Source organism: Dendronephthya gigantea, unplaced genomic scaffold (genome assembly GCF_004324835.1).
Source record: "Dendronephthya gigantea isolate DGI-Jeju-01 unplaced genomic scaffold, DenGig_1.0 000113F, whole genome shotgun sequence".
Taxonomy (NCBI): domain Eukaryota; kingdom Metazoa; phylum Cnidaria; class Anthozoa; order Malacalcyonacea; family Nephtheidae; genus Dendronephthya; species Dendronephthya gigantea.
In genome coordinates this window covers 422,033-442,133 of record NW_021163123.1, presented here as the reverse complement: position 1 = coordinate 442,133, position 20,101 = coordinate 422,033, and the positions used below count along the sequence as shown (strand labels likewise).

General features: G+C 36.0%; 1 long non-coding RNA gene across 3 annotated transcripts; it reads right to left on the bottom strand.

Moving 5' to 3' along the window:
- Positions 1-1,654: 1,654 nt before the first annotated feature.
- On the bottom strand, positions 1,655-5,229 carry LOC114535215. 3 transcript variants are annotated; one of them, XR_003688215.1, is made up of 8 exons: positions 4,987-5,229; positions 4,816-4,885; positions 4,493-4,744; positions 3,640-4,338; positions 3,077-3,322; positions 2,646-2,737; positions 2,311-2,380; positions 1,655-2,240 (listed from the first exon to the last, which is right to left on the bottom strand). It is a non-coding gene; the product is annotated as an uncharacterized LOC114535215 (long non-coding RNA). The 3 variants fall into 3 exon arrangements; XR_003688213.1 differs by having other exon boundaries at positions 1,656-2,240; positions 2,646-2,871; XR_003688214.1 differs by having other exon boundaries at positions 1,656-2,240; positions 2,646-2,871; positions 3,640-4,313.
- Between the last annotated feature and the right edge of the window lie 14,872 nt (positions 5,230-20,101).

The following is a 20,101-nucleotide window of genomic DNA, read 5'->3' as shown; positions in this document are numbered from 1 at the left end:
ACGCTGCGCTAGTTCTATCGCGAAGAATTTAACAGCGGCCAGGTGCACAGGAAACAGGTGTTTCGTTGAATATTCTGGCGTTAACTGCGTCATGGCAGTGTCGCATGCAGCTGTGCACCATTTCCTGCTTTTTCTCAATTTTTATTCCTTTATAGAAAAGTGTTTTTTCCTTAGGATTACTAGTAAATGGAGTATTTTCTAGTTTTCGCGCAGTGCGCGACACAGTAATAATCATCTCGAATCTTAACTTGAATCCCAACTCGGTTCACTAAGGGCAGATTGCCAGACCCGACAGTCCCGACTGGGAGGGATCCTAGTGGCTGGTTTGTGAAAAGAGGCCTTATAAGTCGAACATGGCAAATTTTCGAATACTGACTAATAGACCATTGAATGAATTGAAGTTAACGGCAACCAGGTATATATTCATTCATCGCAATTATCGCTACCCTGGTTTTAATTAAATAAAAGTAATCACCGCACAAAGATATGATAACTTTTATTCAATTAAGACCAGAGTGGTGATAATTGCGATGAAAGACCATTGAATATTTTCTAGAGCTGCATATTTGCATGCGTTCTATATATTATTCAATATTACACATCAAAGCGCCTAATCCTTAAAATATTGAACAAGGATACAAACGAAACCGGTTGCAGTGGTTTAGTTCACATATTATAGGAAGTATTGAACAAACTCATTCAAATGCTCTTCCATGCAGAATTTTATTTTGAAATAAACGCAGACTGGGGGAAAGTGCAGTGGCGTAGCCAGCCCGACAATTTAGTCATGCTATGCTAATATTTTGGTTTTCATTGACTATGAAAACAATGAATTTTCAAAGAAATGAATAATGATAATAACATAAAATTTGCATAGCATGACTAAATCGTCAGGCTGGCTACGCCACTGGGAAAGTGTAGCAAATGTCCGTCGTTTTAATATACAATAAGTTTGATATGGGACCACTGCCTATAATTCATTTCTTAATAAACGTTCTTAAACGATTTGAGGGCAAAAGTTAACTGTTGAGTAACTTCGTAAAAAACAAGGTATATAACATATTAACAATTAACTTGTTTTATCAAGTTTCACAGCGAGTTCATTCAACTTGCATATCAGTCAGTCTGTTATACAGACGTTTGTAGAAAATTTGGACAACGTTTGTGATTGAAAACTGTAGCAATGACGCATATTTATGTGCAAAGCTAAGAGAAATGAATTGCCGGAGAATTTTATGAATTTATTTTAAATAAAAATAACATTATAGGTATAATTATATGTATAGTATTGGAAGTGAGTTCAGGGGCCGGTTGTATCAAGCCCGTTTAGCTTAAACGGTGGATAAATTCAAAATAGAAAGCAAGTCTATCGTTTTATTCAACAAGCAAACTAAATGTTTTTAAGCTTAATACAAAGATACTGTCTACAACTACATATTCAGTGCATAATATTAAAGTTGACTCATTCAACAGAGTTGTAAGAGTGTTATTTAATTTTGACTTATCCAGCGTTTAAGCTAAACGGGCTTGATACAACTGGCCCCAGCACATTAGCACAATAGTCAACAGACATTTTAATTAAACCGGCGATTCTTTTTAAAGACTGAAAACATGTTTCGCAAAGTGGCATCACTATAATGTAGCTAAGTGCTATTGTAAATAATTTCCGCTTTCATGGCTTCGACATTTCATGTTTGTATCATATGTGTATAACACGTGCCAGCAAAGACCTTGCATTTATATCTAAATTGCACACATCGCACTTACACATCGTACTGAAGATGACAGTTTGCCGAAACATGTTTGCTTCTAAAAGATTTGTGATATGTCAATACTAAAATAAATATAAAATTCAAGTTTAAAAGCTCCAAAAAAGGAGCTGCTTTCGTTTGTGTTTACCACGACGCGTTGTTTTTTAACTACACTAACAAACAGTACATCTCCCTCTTTAAGTTGGTGAACACTACCGGAATATGAGGTATACAGACCATTCTTCTTCCCTTGGAAGCCGTTTGATGCCACGGCTCGCATCAAGATACTCGTTGTGGCTTTGGATATTCGACAAACGAAAAATGCCAAGTAGCTCTGGTCGAACTTGTCCAGCTTTGAGTTGAATGGAACTTGAAAGTATAGCTGAGCATAGACAAAGTAGTTGCCGCTTTCCTTTATTATGATTGAACTCAGGTTGGCACCAAGCGAAGTCATTTTAGAACTTGCCGTTTTCCAAATATCCAGCACTTCTAAAATAAAAAATCCTTTTAGAATCCGTGTTTTTACTAAACATTTGACGGCACAGCATGGAATACTTACCATCATTCAATTTTCCCCGGTCGCTGTGATGCCCGGTTAAGTGCACCAGTGCAGGCCGTGACTCATTCACCTGTAAATCAGAGGCAATTACGCAGTTAGATTTGAAATAGGAAAAAAGCCTTACAAGACATTATAACAGACTGCACTTTCTGTTTTACGCGAACTTACTTTGATACCGCGTTCTAGTTCCCCTTTTAAATTGCTTCGTAGCTCCACAAAGGCTGTGATTACCAAGGCAGTGGGAAGTATGTGCAAAGCGCGTTATTATTTAAGCGTAAAATATGAGCAAGCAACCCATTAATGTGCCCTGCTACAGCACCCGCTCCATCATTTACCTTTCGCTCCACATTCACAATAGACACTTGTTTGTAAGGCATCTAAGATTAACTTGTGTAATCAATACTTCTTCACTCGAAGCCCATTTGCGCTGTAAAAAAGAAAGGAGCTCTTCTTGAATATTCATTTCAGAATCAAAATGCAAAAATGGACATTTGTCTTTTGCGAGATGTGACTCCAGCTTCATCTGCATGCATACCACACCGAACGATATCAGTTCTTTACCTATAGAAAATATAATATTTATTTGCACTCTTTTAGATTACTGGACTATTATAAACTTTGTATGTAACCTTAAGATGCTGCGTAAATCTGCAAATATAGGCCTATACCTTGCCAACTTTATAGGTACTAACTTCCGACAAATGGCCTTCGTTGGAAACGTCTAGACATCTGGGAAAGATTGTTGTGCGATACGAATTATACATACCCCAAAAAGGTCTACATCCAGTTTGAAATTGAAATGTAGCGTTCGGTCGTTGCCACTGCCATCTACTTGATGCAATCGCATTTCCCGAATACCCCATACCAACACAGAAACTAGGTTTACTTGTGCATCTAGGAGCCCATCAGGTAATTCACTAGTTCCAACAGTGTCGTAAGTAGCGCCAAACAGCACCACTTTCATTGCACAAATTTGGTTCTTTGTTGGAAGAATGGCGAAGTCTGTGGTTTTCTTAAATTAAACAATAGATAAACGTTTTTTCACATTGTATTGTCCTGGCTTTATCAGTTTTATCCTTTATAAATATGGAACAAATTGTCTAAACCTATGTTAGTTTTCAAACACAGTAGTTCACGAAATTCAAAAGGTACTGCAATGTTTGTATAACATTTACATTATACAATACACCATATTATGCAAAATTTATTGCATGGCAATTACAGTGCATTATACACATTTGTGTATTTTTGATATGTACTTGCCCACATAGTCTTACAGTACTATGTGTTTGTATGAAATATGAGAGAGGATATCAAATATCAACATACCCTAGGTGATCCAAGTTGGGTAAGGTTAAGTATAGGGTCTTCCATCTGAAAGCATCTGAAATTTTTGTTCTGATTCTCAAAAGAAGATAGGCCCAATCTGGCATTCGAATGGATTTTAGGAGAATTGACTGGCTTTGTTTCGAAAGAGTCGTGTTGAATGCTTCTTTGGCCTCCAGTCTTGAGAAGATCACATCCGTTGCCCCAACCACAACAAATTGATGCCAAATTGCCGATAACTTCGTTGATGTTTTCCTGATAGGCATACGCAACAACATTCCGGGATTTCATGAATTGGCCACCTTTTGTTTTAATGCGACGCTTTTTTTCTTGTGGCGTTATTTCTTTAGATTTAATGAGAGCGCTTGTGGAGGCGCGCGGCGATGTAATTTTGGCGGGAGATTGAAACGGTATGGATTTTGTCTATTTTATTTAGACACTTTCGAGCGCGCACAGAGAAAAACAGTCTCCTGTTCCTCATCTTTTTCTTTCAGAAGACGGGGTGTGTCTTTCCATCCGAACACGCTTCCGACTTGGCTCTAGCTCGCTTTCTGCCTGGTCGAAACAATCTTTAGTGTCGTCGAAGTTTTCTACACAGACGGTGTTTACTATGTTATCAATATTGCAATACGCTGTCGATTGCATTCATTCTGGACTAGGATGTTGTTGCCTTGCTTCTAAAAGATTTGTGATATGTCAATACTAAAATAAATATAAAATTAAAGTTTAAAAGCTCCAAAAAAGGAGCTGCTTTCGTTTGCGTTTACCACGACGCGTTGTTTTTTAACTACACTAACAAACAGTACATCTCCCTCTTTAAGTTGGTGAACACTACCGGAATATGAGGTATACAGACCATTCTTCTTCCCTTGGAAGCCGTTTGATGCCACGGCTCGCATCAAGATACTCGTTGTGGCTTTGGATATTCGACAAACGAAAAATGCCAAGTAGCTCTGGTCGAACTTGTCCAGCTTTGAGTTGAATGGAACTTGAAAGTATAGCTGAGCATAGACAAAGTAGTTGCCGCTTTCCTTTATTATGATTGAACTCAGGTTGGCACCAAGCGAAGTCATTTTAGAACTTGCCGTTTTCTAAATATCCAGCACTTCTAAAATAAAAAAATCCTTTTAGAATCCGTGTTTTTACTAAACATTTGACGGCACAGCATGGAATACTTACCATCATTCAATTTTCCCCGGTCGCTGTGATGCCCGGTTAAGTGCACCAGTGCAGGCCGTGACTCATTCACCTGTAAATCAGAGGCAATTACGCAGTTAGATTTGAAATAGGAAAAAAGCAATCTTACAAGACATTATAACAGACTGCACTTTCTGTTTTACGCGAACTTACTTTGATACCGCGTTCTAGTTCCCCTTTTAAATTGCTTCGTAGCTCCACAAAGGCTGTGATTACCAAGGCAGTGGGAATTAGGTTCCAGGCCAGAAGAATCATTACTATTTTAAACGTGCATGAAGTTGCTCTCTCCCCGTCTGTAGTGTGCTCTCTTGTGCATGCCATTGCGAGAATGTAGAGCTGGTCTGCTACAAAGTCGAATTTATACAAAGCGGCATCAAAGAAACAGCTACAAATATCACGCTGCGCTAGTTCTATCGCGAAGAATTTAACAGCGGCCAGGTGCACAGGAAACAGGTGTTTCGTTGAATATTCTGGCGTTAACTGCGTCATGGCAGTGTCGCATGCAGCTGTGCACCATTTCCTGCTTTTTCTCAATTTTTATTCCTTTATAGAAAAGTGTTTTTTCCTTAGGATTACTAGTAAATGGAGTATTTTCTAGTTTTCGCGCAGTGCGCGACACAGTAATAATCATCTCGAATCTTAACTTGAATCCCAACTCGGTTCACTAAGGGCAGATTGCCAGACCCGACAGTCCCGACTGGGAGGGATCCTAGTGGCTGGTTTGTGAAAAGAGGCCTTATAAGTCGAACATGGCAAATTTTCGAATACTGACTAATAGACCATTGAATGAATTGAAGTTAACGGCAACCAGGTATATATTCATTCATCGCAATTATCGCTACCCTGGTTTTAATTAAATAAAAGTAATCACCGCACAAAGATATGATAACTTTTATTTAATTAAGACCAGAGTGGTGATAATTGCGATGAAAGACCATTGAATATTTTCTAGAGCTGCATATTTGCATCGAAAGAAAATTTAAAACCTGAGTTTTTTTTCAGATTCTTCTTAGCCCCACTAGGACTTTTTTATTATGTTTTTCGAATAGCAGGCAAGATCTCGCCTAGTAGAGCTAGCCCCCTGGTAGGGCTAAACTCATCGCTTGTCGTTATTGTCACATGCACGAAGACGTCTGAAGGAAAAAATAATACTAGTAGTTTGTGAAATTTTATTATATATTTCATTTCCTATAAAGAGCTATACTCTTTTGTATATAATAACAATTAAGAGAAATATCAATATACTGATCTCTTGCAAGCGACATGATATTGCCGTGTGTTTGTTAATTAAAATAACTTTGACTGTTAGTTAAAAGCAAAGTGGTGTCGTAGACTTTTAAAGTTCCAAGGATTTGTAGTAATCGGTCGAATTAAAGACTCATGCTACCCAAGATGGCAGGCAACAGTGATACGCCATCATTGCAAGAGCCCAATAGTTGCATTAGTACAATAGTAAAAAAGGACGCCAATGACTGAAGTTGTCGGTTCTAGGTGGTTCTATATGGTTACTGCATGTGTAGAAAATTTATTTTCTCTTAAAATTTGGCCAATCATCACGGGTGTTTATTACTAGCATGACAAAATTATAGCCACAATTTTGTACTGCAATACAATTGATTTGCACAGCCAACCAGCATCCAGTAATTTTGTCATGATAATAATAAACTGTGTAATACATAAATGATGAAATTTTGTGTTCCATAAACACTGTTATTCCAACCTATTTAAATATTTAATTTCTGAATTTTCAGCATCCCATGTAACAAGGACGAAAGTATTTTGTGCATTAAGTTGTTAAATGTAGTCTGGGTGCAGCCCTTCAGTTATTTAGCAGTTTGACCCCTTTAAACCACATGCGCTGAGTTTGTCTTGTTTTGTCATGTTAGGCCTAGTTCATACGTCGCATTTTGGTCGCGTCGAATGCAATTCGAACAATAGATAAGGAGATGATAATGAGGCTGAATGAGGTTTACCATCTCATTAATTATTGTCTGAATTGCATTACACAGTTAATAGAATATATATGGTTTGGAGACCACATAAAACTACAATAAAACCACATAAAACTACACTGCAAGGTTGACTTTGACGACGTACATTCATGTAACTCAATTTTTATATCGTTTTGAATATGTTAATGTATTAAAGTACGTCCTCAAGAGAATAGAGTTAAATACCTTAAAGTGGAATTGTTGTACAGGTTAGGTAGCACCAACAATGCGAATATTTTTCTTAGAGGTTCAAATGCATATCCTTTTATTTATATTGACTGTTTTCTTATGCTTATTGAACTTGTGTAAATTCTATTGAAATTTACCTCTATACTTCAGTGCACATTTCATGTAATTGAAATTTCATAAGTGTTAATGATTTTTTGCTCGTTTAAATGAATATCCTTTTGTATCAACAATTGCTCCATCAGGATACAAAATTTCACACTTTTGACCTGCCTTAAAATAATGTTCTTTGAATGTGCCACATGCTTTTCTGTAGCAATTTCCAAAAGTTCCTGTTTTGTTGCATTCTTTTTCACACTGATATACAACCCTTTACCACGTTGTTTTTTAAGTCCAATGGAATCATCGTATAGCATAATACCGATGTTTACTCGGACACTCTCATCAAGATCTTCAGCTGGCTGTTTTCTCTTTCCTTTGACTGATCTAAACAAGGGCGTATGGAAGATATTATTGATATACTGATGGATCTGTAAACAGACATCCCGGCGCTGGAGGCTTCTCCATTCATTGGCTGCTTGTGCTCCCCACCTATGTTCTACTAGGCTGAGTGTTCTACTAGGCTGAGTTTACGACTATTGTCTTCGCTCGCAGATTAAACCTATGCATTTGGCAAGTTTAATGTATACTGTATTTCTATATTTTAAGATGTTACTAACATACAGATAACTCATATAATTCCTCCTTTAGTTTGAAACAATACGCCTAACATTCTTGCCATATTTTCCATTAAATCGTTTCGAGGGGAACAAGCTTGCTTTTTTACATATATATATATAAATATATATATATATATATATATATATATATATATATATATATATATATATATAATATATATATATATATAATTATATCAAAAAATGTGTAGGTTGATAACACAAGTAGCTGTATATAAAAAAAGTTTGTCTCGGAAGCAATGAAGATCAGACAGAGGATATCAAACAACACTAAATCTAATCATTTTGCACAAACGTTTTCGCTTTATTGAAAGCTCCTCAGGTGCTGAATACTTTGTAAGAAATGAGTTGTGATATCCTATATTTACATATTTCACTGGTTTGCCACTACGTCACTACACGTGTGGTGTTGGATTACTTAATGGTAATTATTTACATAAATATTTCACACAAACAAAGATATGAAAATATATAACAAAATTTTACATAAACTGCATGGTATTATTATTGACATGAATTTAAATCCGGCTGAAGTATAGTTATAATGTCTCTTTCCTTCGACTCCCTGACTAAGCGGTCTGAATGACTGTCACATTGATAAATCGGCATAATCTGGAAGTTGCCATTGCTACATTTTCTGATGTGCTCACTTACTGCTAAGTGGCAATATTCTTTATGGTTTATTTGCTGTCTGTGTAGCGTAACTCTGTGACGGAGATTTTCAGTTTGGCCGACATAAAAACTTTTGCATTTTGTGCAGAGTAGAACGTATATAACGTTCCGCGATTTACAATTCATCTGACATTTTATATTCCACGCTTTGCCGTTCTTCAGTTTGATACATATATATATATATATATATATATATATATATATATATATATATTATATATAATATATTATATATATATATATACACCCATTTGCAAAAACGTTGGCCGCAGATAGATAGATAGATAGATAGATACTCGAAATCTAATTAGAATTGCATATGTTGTATAATATTATAGAAATCCCATGCAAATGTAATCATATGCAATTCTAATTAGACTTCGAGTATCTATCTATGAGTTAGTACGAGGTACCATGAGTTACCCATACTACCTCAGGTAGAGTAATCATTCGCCTTATGATCGTTTCAGAAGAAACGTGAAACACAGAGTGTAGCGAACAATATATTCAAAATTTTGTAATATTTCATTGATTTTATTTTAATCGCTCAATTAAAGTTTGATATCGAGCACTCTTTCTTCTTGGATACTTTACTTAATTGTGTATATATATATATATATATATATATATATATATATATATATATATATATATATATAATGTTGTAATATATATATATATTACACTTTTATTTCAAATAAAACCATTCGCCATCGGGCTGCCTATGCATGGTAGAACTCATACGCCACTATATCCGGGGTATAGAGTGCGGATATTTTTCATATGTCATGTTCAGGAGTGACACAACGAGTTTCGAAAATTCTCTCGCCATTTTCATTGTTGCTGTTGTGAAAATACAAATGGTGTTTTATAGTTCGCATATAAAACGAAATTAACGTTGGAAATACAAAATAAAACACTTAAAAGACATCTTTAGATAAGTGAAATTCATTTTACTTGAAAGTTTAGGCTGTAATTTAAAAAATATTCGCTTTTATAATGGTCTTTTGCGGCGTCTTACTTGTCATTTTTGTGTGTATTTTTGTCACTCTGATTTTAGTTCATATAATAAACAGAACATTACACGGTTCGCTCGAAGATATGAATTTCAAAAACAGTATTTCAGATAAACGGATATTGTTTTTCCCGCTCGAACATAAAATCCATATTTACTCACGTAAAATGGCTTGCACGTTCCTTCTCTTTTTGTGCTTTAAACTCCACAGGGTGATGAGAGGTTTTCGTTCCACAGCTGAACAAAATTTATCATTTAAATCCACTTTAACTCCGCAAGAGGAGCAAAACATGCTTATGATGTTTCTTTGTAAATATGTTTCGTTTTCGATTTTCACAATTCATCCAGAAAGCTGTGTCTTCTGATTGAAATTTCATAAATGTTAATGATGTTCTTTTCGTTTAAATGAATATTCCAAAGTTTTATTGGTGTACAGCACAATGTTATTGAATATTTGTTTGTGTTTAATGCCGAGCAAAAGGTGTAACAGTCTTGTTATACAAGTTGTGAATATAAATGCACCAGAATTAAACATTTGTGAATCGGATATATCCACAAGTCATCGTCTGCCTGCGGCTGGGGGACGCATGAAACCAATCATCGTCAAATTTGTGAGACGTGATAACGGAGATGCAATATATAGGAAAAAAAGATATCTTAATTCAAAAAGCGTTACGGATGTTGGGTTCCAACAGAATAGCCGATTGTATATAAACGAAAGTCTTACTGTAAAATCTCGGGTTACCCTTAATAAAGTTAAAGAATTCAAAAGGCGACACCATTTTAAATTTGTGTGGACTCGGCAAGGGAAAGTCTTACTTAAGAAGAATGAAAACCAATCCGAAACCCATGTTTTTGCTTCGCTGAAGGATTTTGAGGAATTCAACGAAAGGTTGATGATTAAAGGGACATATTTAAGATAAATTGTGTGTGTATTTATTAACACTATCTTTCATTCGCTTCGTTGAACATGTGTATGGCAAGCCGATTGTAGCAATATTCAATATCGATTTTGCATATTAAATTTCATGGTTTTAATGCAATTATTATTCAATTCAATGAATTTTTATTCAATTCAATAACTATTCAATTCAACAACTATTCAATTCAATGATATTTTCATTCAATTCAATGAATTTTTATTCAATTCAACAAATATTCAATTCAATGATATTTTATTCAATTCAATAAATTTTTATTCAATTCAACAAATATTCAATTCAATAAATTTTTATTCAATTCAACAAATATTCAATTCAATAAATTTTTATTCAATTTCAGTATATAGTCAATTCAATATAGTACGTCAGTTCAACAGTACGCGGTTGCTCGGCAATGTTCATATACATCCAAATGTCGCTGGTTGGTGCTGTGAGAATTATTGAAGTTCCGCTTTAAAAAATTCGATAAAATTATCATTTTTGATGGCTGCTGTTGAAGATGACATTAATACTGAAGACCAACATCTCGCAAATGAATTATCAAATTTCTTATTTGATATCGTTGAGAAAACAGGACATCTGATGGAAGAGGAAATAAACAATGCGAATGCTCTGTCGCTCCACATAGCTCTTCTTGATCAAACTATAAACTTCCTAAGGTCAACTGCTGAAATCGACGATCCTGATTATGACGTTTGGATCGCCCTAGCTGGTGTGTTTTTAGAGCTCCTAACTCTTTTGAAGCAACGACAACTTGAGCTACTAAGCAGGCCAACTATGGTCACGAGGATGGAATGTGGTATAAACCATTCTGGGCAACCAGGAAGACCTTCTTTCATTATTCCTGCCGAAATGTTAGAAGACCTGCGTGGCTATGGGTTTTCTTGGAGTAAGATTGCGCAATTGTTCGGTGTATCGAGATGGACAATACACAGACGTGTTATCAGCTTTGGTCTTTCAAATCTGGGTGACTTCACCCTAATTTCTGACAGTGAACTTGATCAGCTAATTTCTGATTACATTAATCGACACGGGGATACTTCAGGACTGACGTATATTACTGGTTACTTGCAATCCATGGGGTTTCGCATTCAGCGTCATCGAATTCGAGAAAGTATGACAAGAGTGCAGCCACGAAATGCAATTCTTCGATGGGGAATGATTGTACAACGTAGAAAGTATCACGTGCCATGGCCGAATTCATTATGGCATTTAGATGGCCATCACTCGTTGATACGGTGGACTTTCGTTGTTCATGGTTGCATCGATGGATTTTCTAGAAGAATCATATATTTGCACTGCAGTACGAACAACCTGTCCGAGACAGTCCTTTCCCTCTTTCTCAACGCCATCGACGAAGATGGAGGATTATGGCCTTCAAGGATTCGAGTGGATAGAGGGGTAGAAAACGTTCTTGTATGTGATGCCATGGTGGCTGCAAGAGGAGAGGGTAGAGGCAGTTTCATAGCTGGCCCTTCCACACACAATCAACGCATCGAGCGGTTATGGCGCGACGTATTCCGCTGCGTACTTCATTACTTTTACTATGTATTCTATGCCATGGAAGACGCTGGCATCCTGTTTCTTGACAATCCCACGCATGTTTTTATATTACACTACGTTTTTCTACCCCGAATTAACCATTCATTGCATGGATACAAGGATGCTTTTAACAACCATGGCATTCGGACTGCCAATAATTGGTCACCAAACCAAATGTGGTTGAATGGTATGTTGAACGGAGAAAATCCATTATCACACGAGGGACTAGATTTCACTCCCGATGATTTACAGTATTATGGATACGACCCTGATAGTCCATCGCCCTTTGAAGATAGTGAAAATAACGTTGTCGTTTCACCAATATATCATGATACTGCCACAGAAATTTTAACCACTCTTCAAGCAGTTGATCCCCTCAGACCATCGACTGAAATGGGAATCGATGTATATCTGGATGCTCTTGGTTTGGTTGAAAACATGTTAAGAGAGCTGGCGGAACAGTAATTTTAAAAGAAGTAGAACAGTAAAAAGCTCAATTGCTGCATGTTTTATGGAAATAGACAAACACACAATAAAGTCAAAAAGCAAACTTCCTTTCTTGTGTATATGCTCACGCATACCCATATATGTTCTACATTACTATTAATGCCATGTGCATACACTATTATTGTTCGGCGTTCTTCATCATAACGCGAAAAACAAACAAACACAAAACTCTCCTGTCAGAAAAGTATATCTTCCACACATGCTGTTAAGCCTGACCAAGAATGACCAGTATTCTAATTTTCCTTTCACAACTGTTTAACAGAAGTAAAAAAGTTAAAATAAATAAAAAAATCCAAGGCAGGATGGTGAAAATCAATGTGCCTTGATTGAAAACAACACATTTTTAGAAGATATACTTTCTAATGAAAAGATTTTCGTTAGTTATATAACATTTAACGTTTTTTAATTTAAACTATGTAAATAACGACCTGTCTCAACAAATCGGGAGCACATCAGTTCAAAGACAACAATTATTTGCGTCCAAAAAAGGCATTTGAGAAAGCCATATCGTACAGTCCAAACAACGTTTCCTCATCTGGTAAATCAATCTCAAGAGACGGTGTTGGCAGAAACAATATACAACAACATGTATTTGCAGTTGGTAGGAAGGATTTGTTGTCAGCTACTTCGTGAAAACCGGTAGATGGCTTTACTCCATTATCGTACCCAAGAAGTGGTACTTCCTCATCACAAGTAGCAAATTGAAGTATACTATTTAGGGTGATGCCACGGCGATGGCCACCTGGATAAAAGTCAATATTGATTGATTACGAACGATTTACCACCATTAATTTTACGGGTTTGGTTTGAAATAACAGGATATAACTATTCTCACTTGCAACACTTCTGAGATATTTTAAAAATGCTGAATACACTTGATTTTCAAATTTACGTTTGTTACTTCCAACTTCACTAAAATCTGGCTGAAGAATAGTGGTCAATGATTTCACAGTAAGATTCGTAACCCTGGGGGTTAAGATACGCAGAAAATTTGGCAACCGAACGCCAACCTATACCAACAGAAATATAATTAAATGCTGCAAGAAAAATTATTTTATATTTGGATATACCCTGAACGTTCTCAATGCAATGTAAAACATATTTTTACCTGGTAAAGCCCCAACTTTTTGAAACCCACACGAAGTTGGAGGATGCAACCATCTACATCAGCTGTTCCAAATAAATCAGTGGCATAGTTGTTAAGGAAATATGGAATCTTTCCATCCTGTATAATACTTAGACCTATAGCAAATACAACAAAAGTTAATGTGCCAAGCATTTACCATTTCTTTGGGCTACAAACAACCAGTCAAATACTTCAGAAAGTGGCATAATCCCTATTTTTGAAAATCCCTTTTATTCAATTTCTTTTTTAAAAATATCATCTTTTTAGACTTTTTGCTCTCTTAAAAAAATTAGTCCATCTCTAATTAGTCCATCAAGTAATATCCATTATTATTTATATCTATGAGCTATGATATTTTTTACCACCTATTCACCTAAGCTAAAACAGAGCACATACCTAATATAACTCCCACAATTACATAATCCTCTGACATATGTTGCTTTAAACCTTTTTCAAAGTAACATTGGTAAATTTCCCTGACAATAAGAGCAAAAAACTCTTTTCTTGGACCACCATAGTCCTGTGCTTCCTAGCAAAAAATTTTTTAAATCACATCAGTAAACAATGATTTATTATGTTTTAAACTGACATATTCACACGTAGAGCATGCATAAAACGTATGCTACTCACTTCACCATAGAATTGTACTTCGAGAGTTTTTCTCAAACATTCTAATGACTTAACTTCTTCAAAAGCTGTCTCCAAAATGTTGTATCTGTCTACCATAATAAAATTGGTATCTCCCTCTTCAACCACTCCACTATCCAGAATCCTTAGTGCTCTTCCTTGGACCATAATCTTTTGGAAATATTTTAGTATTTCAATACCATCTTCAACGTTGTGTTCCACACAATAATGCACAATCTCATCTGCCAAACTATCCATATTAACCTCAGAAACATCATCATCATCAATAATGATGGGAGTGCTCACAGGCACTGGTACAGGCACTGGTACAGGCACAGGCATTGGATAAGTTGATGAGGATGAACTACCTGTCACATTGATTTCGGTGCTTGCTACAGCTGAAGGCATTAACACTATCAGCAAAGAACAAGTTGCATGTGAGAAAAAAGTACATTAGTGGTGCAAGTATTTCAGGGGCATTACAATACTTGTATTTCATGGGCATTGCAGATATGCAAATGTATTATATGTAGAAAAAACAAATGTTAATAAGAAAGACCATACGACCATATAATTTAGGAATATCGGAAAAAAATAATTATAGCATTACATGAAATAATATTTAATATTGACAGTTGGAAAACAGTCCAACAATTTTTTGACTGGGACCTGCATGCAATTCCACTCACCTACATAGCACCCATCCCAACCCCATAGCACTAAGTAGCTGTTTTCAAAGCCATCAAGCACATTTTTGCCGAGTCCAACAATATACATATGTCTTTTACAATAAAAAAATATAATAACCTGTTTCATCTTCGGTGTTTTCATCATCTTCTAATATTAAACAATATGCCCAATCTTTAAGTTTGATGTATATTGAGCCTTGCCCCGCTAACAGCTTGATTTGCTTGAAGTCAAAGCCTCCACAGTTAACAGGTTTCGACAACTTTCGGCGAGTAGCTCGTAAAAATTGGAAATCATCATTTGAAATACTTGCGTACTTGAGTCGGACCGCCTTTCCAATTTGCTCGCGAATTTCATTTTCCTTGAGTGTACTTTCTATCTCTATTATTCCACGCAATAAAACTTTATCTTCTGATAAGGACCATGGCATTTCGGTGTCTCTAACTTCCACCAATACAAACTCATAAACTTTGGTTTCTTTACGTTTTTTTAACGTTGAGTTGGAGTTAGACTGGTTGCTAACGGCTGTTGCTCTTAAACGCTCTCGACGCCCAAGTCGGGAAAATGCGCCAGCAGTGGAACGTGATATCATTGCTCGTGCGCGATCCAAAACTGAACCAACGGTCGTTGATGCCGTTGATGCAGAAGATGACACAGAAGAACTGCTGGAATTTGCTACGGTTGAACTCTGAGATGCATTTGCTACGGTTGAACTCTGAGATGCATTGCTACGGTTGAGCTCTGCGATGTACTTGATTCATTCAAGGGTGCCATAAACGAAGTCAAAATAGAATTTGCCTCCTGCAGATGACGAGAAAGCACTTGCAGTTGCTTGGCGTCCGCCATTTTGTATCATTTGTATTACCACGTGCATGTCGACCATGTGACTTTTTAGCTTGGTAACCGCACAGAGGTGGTAACCGCGCATCATTGAATTGAATATTTGTTGAATTGAATAAAAATTTATTGAATTGAATATTTGTTGAATTGAATAAAAATTTATTGAATTGAATATTTGTTGAATTGAATAAAAATTCATTGAATTGAATATTTGTTGAATTGAATAAAAATTTATTGAATTGAATAAAATATCATTGAATTGAATATTTGTTGAATTGAATAAAAATTCATTGAATTGAATAAAAATATCATTGAATTGAATAGTTGTTGAATTGAATAGTTATTGAATTGAATAAAAATTCATTGAATTGAATAATAATTGAATTAAAACCATGAAATTTAATATGCAAAATCGATATTGAATATTGCTACAATCGGCTTGCCATACATGTGTGAATTGCCTTTTAATCAGCTTGATAATGACAGTTTTGAATTAGCTATGTACGAGATGACAAACGGTAGGGTGAATCTCGATGCAGACAGACTCGCTTGCTTAAAGTTTAATCCTTTATCTCTTGATAATTACAGAAATTTATCGTTATCCCAAAATATTGATCCAGACTCTAATTTTTATTGTGATATATGCAGTTGTGATTATTATACAGAGAGTGGTTTAAGTAAAACCATTGGCATTGAGGACAATTGTGCATATTCAGAAGATTTATCTTTTTTTCATTTAAATATTCGAAGTCTTGGACGAAATTTTGACAGTTTAACAAATTTACTTCTCTTGGTTAACCATAAATTTTCGGTTATTGGTATTTCTGAAACTTGGTTACAAGATTCATCACATGCCGTTGATATTGACGGATATAATTTTGTACATATAGCTACAGAAATGATAGATCTGGAGGGGGTTTATGTTTATATTTAAGTACTCAGTTGGAATATAAACTACGTAAGGATTTAAGATTCCCTCAGCATTCATGTGTCGAATCCCTGTTTATAAAAATATTAACTAACAAAAAGGGGAAAAACATTATTTTTGGTATTGTTTACAGGCTACCCAACCAAAACGTACATGAGTTTATTACAATACAATACAATACAAACTTTATTGTGTTCCCAAGCAGGGTTTTTCAACACTAATTTACAATGAATAAGATGTTAATTAATCTATTTACAAATTTTAAAATTTGAAATTAATCTATGCTAATAAATAAGACATTTATATAGAATATCAAGACAAAGTACTGTAAGTATTCAACTATATAGTTGTTCCAAGAAGCTTTGTTTCAGTTCGTTTTTAAATGTTTTTAGAGAATCTAAAGTTTTATACTTAGGGGCTGTTTACATGAGCCCTACAGGGAGGGCTAGCCCTACCAAGCGAGATCGCGCGTGCTAATATAAATCCATACTAAAGTACAATTACGTTTACATGAGAGGAGGGCCAGCCCTACCAGGCGAGATCTCGCCATTGACGTCTCGAGATCTCGCCTGGTAGGGCTGGAAATTTTCCATATAAACGCAGCAGGAAGGGCTAGCTCTCCCCATAGGGCTACAGATTTGACGAATACGCATGCGCTGAAGGAGTCAAATTTCAGCAATGGCGACAAGAAAAGGAAATGTGAGTTCGGGCACAAAAATTGTCGAGAATGCTAATAAGAAAAAGCAATTTCGTTGGACCGATGAAATGATAGAAAACTTAATAACATCTCTACATAAATTTAAAAGTGTTATGGAGTACAAAAACCTGGATTTTGACGGCGACAGAACTGTGCAATATACTTGGTTACGAGAAGAATTAGCACGTGTCCATGGAAATGACGATCTTTTTGGTCCTGTGAGCTTCTATTCTCCCACTATTCTTGTCGCTGATATGGATGAAGAGCAAAAACTCGAATACAAAGTCCAAGTTGCGAAGGACAAAGAAGCTATAAAGAAGGGCTATTCTCAAATAAAAGAAAAGGTAAAGTATTACGAGTTAATGTTGAGCACTTCTGTGAGTTTTTACTTTTTATACTCAAGGTAGTGAAGGTACAATACCTCAACTGATAAGTCTGATACATGCAATGGTCGATTAATCTTTTGCGCAATGTAATTTGAACTGTGATGTTTTTTTTTTATGTAAATCTTTAAGGTAAAAGAGATTCGTCAGTCCTTTTCAAATGCTGTCACAACTGGGAAAAGAAGTGGCAGTGGAAAGATTGTCTTTGAGCATTATGACAGACTTGTTTCCTTATGGGGTGGCTGTGCTGGAGTTACACCTCTCTCCTTTGGGGTAGATGCCAACAGTTTTATTCCAGATCAACAAGGAGAGGCTGGAGAGAAAGATTTAGATGACCGGTATATTGAAGATGAACAAAGAGATGACAAGGTGATGATGTGGTATCATAGATGATCATAATGAAATCACTACAATCAACGAGATTGAAGGAGATTCTACACATACGGTTGGGAAAAGAAAGAGTGTGAGTCAGGTGCCAAAACTCATAGACAACAAGAGAAAGCATATGGAGAAGAGTTTGTCTGCTTCACAAAGAGATCAGTTATTACTAACTGAGGCAAAGGAAGATTCCAAGTTTCGTAAGGATTTGGCAGAAGCAATGCAAAATTCCACTGTCTCGTTTTCCAGAGCATTGGAAGGTGTCAGTCAATCAATGATCCAAATTGGGGCAGGATTGTGCAGGTCATTGGACAGTTTAGCACATGCCATGCAGGATGCCCAGCCCCAACGTCAAAATGTCTACTATCAGCAACCAAATGGGAGCATTTTTGGTAACCATTTTTCCAGTGGACTATCTACTACTCCAGTTGGGTATGCCCATGGCAATGCCTTGCCAACAGATCAAGAGAATAATGATCCAAGATTTCATGCTATGTGACTCACTTAAAAATCGATGGTAAACCTTTTCATATTTAGACAATTTGTTTCATTTGTGTTAAGCATCATGTGTTTTAAGCATTATTAATGTTCATAACAAAGCTGTTTTAGGAAGGGAAGTTGACAAAGGTATAACACTATGATTATTTTATTTTGTATTAGTCCTTTGACATCACTGTTGTTTATTTGATTCATGAAAGAACTGGATTTTAGCAAGGCCCATTTTACTTATGTATTGTCACAAAATTCTGCTGTTATTGTTATATTTTGTCAACGTTTTTATTCCATCTTCACATTTTGATGATTTGTTTTAATATCATTAACATCTGTTTCAACTTTTATAGTATATAACAAACAATATATTAGAAAGAAAATAGTTTGTATAACAATAGGATATTCTATTTGCGTTGTTGCATTAAAGTTATTTATTCTATGCAAATATATTTGACATAGAACTGTACACTAAGTGTTGCTAATGTGTATGCTAACTTAACCTGACACTGCATCAGGAAGATTGTCCTGAATATTTTCTGTTATGATTCTTCGAATAAGTTCACCTTCCCCTGCATTGCATGAATATATTGGATCTGGCACATTTTTGTAAGCCTGTTCATTGTCCATGGATAGCTGTATTTGGTTTCTGACTATGTCATCATCAACATAACTCTTGTTCTGCTCACAATAATTGTGTAGAACAAAACAAGAGTAAACCACATGTGGTATGGATTCAAGCTTTAAATCAATACTGCGAGTTAGTATAGACCAGCGGGCTTTAAGTCTACCAAAGGCACATTCTATTGGGTTGCGAGCTGAACGAAGAAGTCCATTAAATACAACTTCAGCATTTCTATTGCATGTTTCATGCTCCTTCATGCAGTATGGGGTGAGCGGATAGGCAGGATCTCCTATTAAATAATTTGGAATCTTTTCAAAGCCAGGGATTATTGTCTGAAATGTTTTAGGTAGCTTTTCTTCTCGGAGTTTGTGATTCACTGAGGAATTCGCAAACACTTTTGCGTCGTGTACACTACCTGGCCAACGACATTCTACATCCATAAACACACCACGATAATCGCATACAGCTTGAGCGTTCAGAGAAAAGAACCCTTTGTATGAAAAATAGTCTTGTGAGTTTTTTATTGGCCGTTTTATAGGAATATGGGTACCGTCTATGCATCCAAATGCCTGCGGCATTCCAAACTTTGCCTCAAATTCAGACACTTTCTGTCTCATCTCACTGGTGGTTTTGGGTAAGCTAATATACTTTGGTCCAAGAACATTTGAGATTGTCTGGCATACTTGAAAAATAATGTTTGAAGCTGTACATATCGCAATGCCAAATGTATTTGCCGTCATGACCAAAGACCCAGTATCTTTGAGGTAATACAGAGCAACAGCCAGCCTTTTTTCAGCTGTTAAGGCTCTGTAGTTCGGTGATGACTCATCGGGGGAGATATATGGCCGAAGCTCATGAACAAGTTCGAAAAATTCTTCACGGGTCATTCGAAAG